Source organism: Lathyrus oleraceus, chromosome 4 (assembly GCF_024323335.1).
Source record: "Lathyrus oleraceus cultivar Zhongwan6 chromosome 4, CAAS_Psat_ZW6_1.0, whole genome shotgun sequence".
Taxonomy (NCBI): Eukaryota; Viridiplantae; Streptophyta; class Magnoliopsida; order Fabales; family Fabaceae; genus Lathyrus; species Lathyrus oleraceus.
In genome coordinates this window covers 368,010,849-368,018,392 of record NC_066582.1, presented here as the reverse complement: position 1 = coordinate 368,018,392, position 7,544 = coordinate 368,010,849, and the positions used below count along the sequence as shown (strand labels likewise).

The 7,544-nt window shown below is 33.6% G+C and overlaps 1 long non-coding RNA gene across 1 annotated transcript; it reads left to right on the top strand.

Moving 5' to 3' along the window:
- The first annotated feature begins 410 nt into the window (after positions 1 to 410).
- LOC127135533 (uncharacterized) lies at positions 411 to 2,113 on the top strand. Its single transcript, XR_007808605.1, has 5 exons — positions 411 to 755; positions 889 to 1,021; positions 1,516 to 1,603; positions 1,701 to 1,860; positions 1,951 to 2,113. It is a non-coding gene; the product is annotated as an uncharacterized LOC127135533 (long non-coding RNA).
- Positions 2,114 to 7,544: the final 5,431 nt, after the last annotated feature.

Genomic DNA, 7,544 nt, shown 5'->3' with positions numbered 1-7,544 from the left:
TATTTTTAAATAACGGGTGTAAATTCAAATATTATTTATTATCAACTCTATATTACACCTGATATTCAAAAAAAGGGTGTAAATTTAAAAATAAAAATAAAATATTCGTGCCTTAAACAATAACTTTTATTATTCTTATTTGTTTAATCTTAAATTTTCTTAAAAAAATAATAAATTTTAATATTAATATATAACAATAGACACCCTATATTTAAAAATAGGGTGTATAATTATAACAATATAAATGACTAAATTTATATTAAACCCGTTATATTAAAATAGAGTGTAAATTTTGGAATATTAATATAACAATAGACACCCTATATTTAAAAATAGGGTGTATAATTATAACAATATAAATGACTAAATTTATATTAAACCCGTTATATTAAAATAGGGTGTAAATTTAGGAATCCCTAAGTACAATTTATCATTACCGCCTAAAATATAACCATGACTTCTCATGTTCCAAATTTTCTTTTCATTTCACATTTTAGAAACTTTTCATCATCGATGAAGTGCAAGAAATAGTGAAAAAGGAACAAAGAACGTGATTGCTCGGAAATCTTCACAACCCACAACGGCTTCATCATTCTTCTTTACCGTTTTCTATACTCTCTTTTACGCTGCTTTGGATATTAAAGTTGATTCATTCGTTGTTGTTCTTACTTTTCTTCAGTAAAGGTAATCGCTTCAGTAAACTCACGCTTCAGCTTCAGTTTTCTCTCAAACTCTTGCTTCCAGAAATCCCTAAGGTAATCGCTTCCAGAAATCAATTCGTTTCCTGAAATCGCTAGGGTAATGTTCTTGATTTTGAGTTTTGTTCCCACCCTTTCCAGAAATCACTCATACTCACCGTTTCTCATTGTTTCCCACAATCACTTCCAGAAATCACTCCCCAAAATCGCTTCTAGAAATTGCTTTTCATCGTTTCTCATTAAAGAGTTTAAGAAATGCTTCTTCTTCTCATCGCTTCAAGGGTTCGATTGACATTCTCTTCATCAAAGAAATCTATTTTTAGGTTCGAATATGCTTTTCTTCTCTCCCTCTATTTGTATTTTTGATTCGGTGTTTCAATTTGTCGAATTGGTTCATTGTTTCAATTCGTTGTATCGACGTCTTTTTATTAATTAAATCATTACTTTCATCTTGTATGGTTCAGTTTTCTTCCTGTCTTTGTTAGTTTGTTTGGATTTACGGTGTTGAATGTTATTGATTTTCTCTCTTTCAAACATATGATAGAAGTGTGTCTGTGTGTTTGGTTTTCTTCTGAAACTATCAGAATTGACGATTTCTTGAACTTGAAATAACAGTAGTTGATTTTTTTTGAAAATATTTTTCTTTTATAGTTCTGTTAGCTCAATTCCCCAAGTCTCTATGCGACTTGAAACTATATTTTTCTTTTATAGTTTGCGATTCAATACCCAGTATTGGCTGGGGATATTTTAGGTTTAGTTTAAGCTATTTTTTTCGCTACGGTATTGACAATGGAGTTCTGGTGTGTTTGTTTTGCAGTTCACAATTTTCTCTTCTCTCGTATTTGTACCTTTTATTTCATGAAATAGTGGCTCGACCAACTTTGTGGTTGTTTGGTGATCAAAAAGTAAGATTGCACTCGTGCTTGGTTATTGATTTGTTGTAGATTGAAGTTTTCTCCTTGCATATGCTCTTCATGACACCTTTGTCTTTTACTGTTGTAGGTTAGAGTGTTCTATGCTGTGAGATTTTTTGTTGGTTTTCTCTCGCTTTCCACGTAGACTGTTCTTGTGGTAGCTCTTTCGAGAAAGTATGGAAAACGACTTGCTTCTTATACACTTGCTATGCCGTGCTTAACCAACGACTATTTCTTTGCTAGCACAAGTGAGACTTTTGCTCTTTTTTGTCTCATAATTATACATACTTGCATTTGATGATGATTCTCAACCTCACATAAAGTATTTCATTGTTCAGGTTTCTTGTCAAGTTCGTTTCCCATGTATGCAATCTCTCTTGCTTCGGGTTTATTTCTTCTTGATAAACATGCTGCAGCAGTTGTTGTCTCTGCTATTGGTGTGATACATGGCTGGCCATTCTCAATCTTGGCTTTCCTTCCGGTGACACTTCATTCTTTATATATAAAATTCAAACAGACATTTATTGCTGGGGTTGTCACTGATAGAATCAATTAGGAAAAATAAAAGACAAGTACACAGAATAATGATTATGAGGAATAATTGTGATTCAGTACTAGATGTTCAAATGGGAATCTAGTAATACAAAAGTGCAGAAAAGATGAAGTAAAAATCTGAAAATAGGCACTTCGAGAGGCCTGACTCTCCTAGGGGGGATTTCTCCTAGCTGGAAATTTTGTCTTCATCTTGTTTCTTATTCCCAAGAATTTTCAAAATCAGGGAGGTTTTTCCACTTCACTAAAACCTCTAATTCCCCTTGTTCATTTCTCCTGGCCTCTATAATCTTCTCAGGAGTAGGCTCAAGATGCCATTCCTCGTTCATACATGCTGGTAGGGGCTGGGGTTCCAAAGAAGGTGTGATAGCTCTCTTTAGAAGAGAGGCATGAAAAACAGGCTGTACTCTAGTATCTTCAGGCAGCTTCAGCTTGTAGGCTACTGCCCCAATCTTCTGCAGTATCTCATAAGGTCCATAGTATCTAGGACTCAACTTCTGATTCACCCTCTTGGCAAGTTTCTTCATTTTATAGGGTTGGATCTTCAAAAAAACCATCTCTCCCACCTCATACTCCACTTCAGTTCTGTTAGGTTATAACTCAAACTAGCTATGAAATGCAGTTGCCATGCGTCTTTACTCCTTGCAATATTCGTTTAGCTTATTTTATTGCGTCTAGCATTTGTCATAGGATTGTTGAAATTCAATGTTCAAACGAGTAAGTTGATTTACTTTGTCTGGAATGTTTGGTTGGTATTCATATTACACGTATTTTATTTAACTTGTTTTTGTTAATAAATGAATTGTAGTTTGGCCTTGTGAGAGATGAAGAGATGACTGGTTTATTTTTTACTTCTGAAATGGTTTGGAATGGGCTTTTAGGCATTTTCATCTAGAAACAAGGCTTTAATTGTTTTTTTTACCAAGAATATGTTATTTTACTCAAAAACAGTAATATTTTTGTTGTGCACATGCAGTTTAAGGTGGTAAAAGCTGACCGGTGTTGATTTTTGTTTTGCAGTTGGAGAGGGTAAAACTCAAAGTTAAGGCAGCTAGCTCACAAGAGGAGGTTGAATCACTCAAGTTTGCTGAAAAGAATCTTATTAACAAGGTATTAATGGAATCAGTTGTGCTCATACATTAAGTGCACAACTTGTTTTAGAGATTGTTACTATTTCCTAGAACTAGAAAAGGTTTATAGTTAAATGCCTGCTCATATCCCTTATGTATGCCAGCAAATCCAAACATTATGACTGTTGTGTGATTTAACACTGAACCTTTGATTCATTCAATTCCAGATTTATACTGATTCTGCTGAAGCCAAGATTCCAGCTGTTCTTGATTATCTTGGAACTGTAATCGAGGTATGCCGCAGCTTCTTCCCTTTAAAGCAGTTGAAGATTAATACTTTCAACTGCTGCGATCTATATGAACTTAAATAGCATTAAAAACTTTGGATCTTGTTTTAGCTTTCTCACTCAACGCACATTTATGCCTTTAATTCTACAAGGATATATAAGATATTACTTTGTTGTAATGTGTATCTCATCTCCTTAATTTTGATCCCTTCAAGTTCCTATATGTAGTTAGTTTATGTTCAGTGCTCGAAATATTTGTGATGGTTAACCTTCCATGAAACAAATTTGTGAAACTTCAACACTAGTTAATTAAAGTACACATTCCCTAGTGCAATGGTATTTTTAATATCTAAATTATGTTTCCAAACCATAGATCTTGACGTGCAAATATAGTACCGAAAGAGACAATGTAGGGCATAATGCTACAATTTATTTTGTAATCTTAATTAAAAAGGTGTCCGCTTCAATTTTCTTACCTTACTTTTTTTTCTTCTGCTTGTGATTAAATCAAGCTGTTGATCACCATAACATGTGGTAATTCTATGTATGTAATGATTGTTGCAGGCAGGTTGCAAGTTTCTTATATTTTAAATATTTCATCAATAAGTGATGATAAACACTTATGAGAACTGTTCAAAATTTCCAGAAAAAAAAGGTTGGTTGTATCCGGATTGATGGAGGTTCACCTTCTGGATCAAGGCAACAGTTGGTTACAGAGTTTCAGGAAAAAGATTCTATCAAGGCAGCAGTGGTATTGCAATTTGATTCCTATTTTTGTTGTAATCATTTTTCTGTTTGATCTGTTTAGTTTGGACTATCTGGTGTAAAATGTGGCTCAATTTAGAGATGATAATTTCCTGTTGATTTTGTTGTCCTGCAGCTATCTATCAAAGCTGGAGGTGTCGGGTTAACATTGACTGCTGCCAGCACCGTCCTCTTTGCAGAATTGTCTTGGACTCCTGGTGATCTAATTCAGGCCGAAGACCGTGTTCATAGAATTGGATAGGTATATTTTCAAACATGGTTGCTGTTAAGTTGAAAAGAAAGGAAAATCGTGATCTCAAATGTTGTTGTAATTTAAATAAAATCAGCATCAACAGTAAGAGAGTACAAGCACGGTATTGTTTTAGGAATTGTGGTGATATCATAAAATTTGTGATAGATTATCTCTTAAAAGAAAACATCTCTTAAATGAAAATATCTCATTGCTAAGCTTAGCTGATAGATAGTTCAGTTTCAACAACAATCTGTGATGGTCATGAGAACACCTTAAAGGTCTCAGATGATCAACCGCCATCGAGAAGCCCTGCAAAGCAGAAAACTCTTGATCATTTCGTCAGGAGATGTGACAACAGCACGAGTGGATTGGAACATCAGTCATCCCCCAAACGTCCCCGGTACTGACCCATAAGTTCTGTGAAATGGTAAGTAAATCCGTAACTGCTGTATATCTGCAAGCATATGCTCACCTCTGCTCGGAGAACATGTAGAATGCTGCAGCAATATTTATTGTTTAGAAGCTTCCCTATAATATTACTTTGGAATTTTGACATAACAAAGTTAAGGCAGCAATATTTATTGCTTCGCAACTTTTATTCAAGGCCCGACACCGACGCTAAACCGACGCTAACCACATATTAGTGTCTGTTTTTTCACCTTTAGCGTCTGAAAGTGGCCGACGCTAAAAACTGTTTTTCTAGTAGTGATTATTGATGCTTGTATTGTTGAAAGATTCAATGAGGTATTTTATATTACATATATTTAATGAAAAACATGTAAATTATTGTTTTAACATGTAGTTGTTTAATTTATTATATGTTTGAACTTGCAGATATTCACAGACACCTCATCATATGAAAAAGAGTCAATTGATCACATCCGACAACTTTGGGCTCAATTCTTTTTGCAAAAGGTTGAAGAGCAAGAGAACCAGGAAAAGAAAGATTTAATGACAAAACAGAAGCGATTAAAAAAAACTTATATATAGATATATTTTTGTTCCATGAATGATTTATTGGTACAAGTTACATGAACAAAGTGGTTGAATTTTTTTCTTACATGAATACAATTTTTGTTGATGTATGACTTGGTGCAAGATTCTAAAGATTAGAGAAATGTTTGTTTTGGTTATTTTTGTTTTTTATTGAATATCCAGGAATATATAAAAATATTTGGTTTAATGAAATTTCAAATAAAATATTTTTAAAAAAATTGAGATATTTTACACCCTTCATACACAAAATAGGGTGTAAATGTGTTAAAATTAAATGTAATTATAAGATATTTTACATTTGATATATCAAAAATAGGGTGTAAATATTTGTCATTTTACACCCGTTTGAATTATAATAGGGTGTAAATTCGTTTAACTTCAATGTATGTAGGTGACAATTTACACCCGTTTTATATTAAATAGGGTGTAAATGTCCTAAAATTCAATGTATATATCTACCAATTACACCTTTTTTTATCTAAAACAGGGTGTAATAGGTGACAATTTACACCCGTTTTATATTAAATAGGGTGTAAATGTCTTAAAATTTAATGTATATATCTACCAATTACACCCTTTTTTTAAATCTAAAATAGGGTGTAATATATTCTCTTTTTACACCCGTTTTAAAACGGGTGTAAATTCTTCATACATATCTCACCCTTTGAATTTACACCCTATCATAACGGGTGTAATATGTATAAAAAACGGGTGTAAAATCTTCTTTCTGCACTAGTGTTTCTTCTTTGTGGACACATATCTCCACAGAGTATTACCCTTTTGCATACATACATTCGCATCATGAGGTCTCTTAGGGACCAAAATTCGTCTCTTTGTTATTATTTAAGCCCATTCTACCCCGTCGAGACGAAGATTTTAACCTTCAGTTCTCCGGCTAGAATGACCTTAAATAGGGGCATCTGTAAGACCCCAATTTTGGCCCTAAGATCCCTCATGGCATAATAACATTACATTTGCAAAGCCTCAAGGATCATAAGCATCTTGGTTCCCTTTGCCTTTGGGAGGGACTTCTTGTGAGTGGTTTGAGATCACCAAGCATGCTTGAATTGTATATTATTGCTTTTCTCATTTTGTTTACTAACCAGAAGCACAAAAATATGTCACTAACATCTTTTGTTTGTAGCTTGAGCAATCACAAGGTCAAGAGCTTCAAGGAGATCCTTTGTGCAGAGATATGGCCAAGGGAAGATGATAGCAAGCATGGTAATGGTTCCCAAAGCTTTCATCCATCAAATATGCCTCCCTAGCATCTCAATCCATCATTTTGATTAAAGCAAGTCAAAGGGTTTGAGGTTTGTTCCCCAAGGAAACCCTAGTTCATCTGATCATCCATAATGCCTTGCTCTTGAAGCAACCTCAGCCCATGATCAAATACTATCAAGGGAAGTTCTTTAATTCATCATTTCATTCATATTTGAACTTATTTGAGTGTCCTCAATCATCAATTCATCAAGATATGAGTTGTGGACTTGAGAAGTTGATCAGTCAATTCATTTGACTATTCTGAAAAACACTAAGACCTAACATTTTATGTGTTGGTCAAATGGAGATGATCCCAAAAGCAAAAATGTTCTTAAGGACAATATGAACAACTTTCATGTTCATAAAAAATTGATTTGAAGCTTAGAAGATCATCTCCCACTCCAAGACATTATAGGTCATTTTGACTGAAACCCTAATTTTGGGTCAACTTCCCAAGAACATAACTCATTCATTTTTTATGATTTTGAGGAGGTATCAAATGAATTAGAAAGATTAAGATGTCTATTTAAAATTTTATGTTGAACAAGATTTCAAAATCTCAAAGTAAATACATGTGATAATGCAATACTTTATAGGTCACTTTGGACCAAATGCATTGAAAGGCAAAAAAGTCCAACTTCAAGTGCCCATAACTCTTTCATCAAAAATCCAAATGATGCAAAATTTAAGTCTATTTTTATTGTCTTGAAAAGATCTACAACTTTTATGTTGGAGGTGTTTCCATTTTGAGCTTGCATCATCAAAAC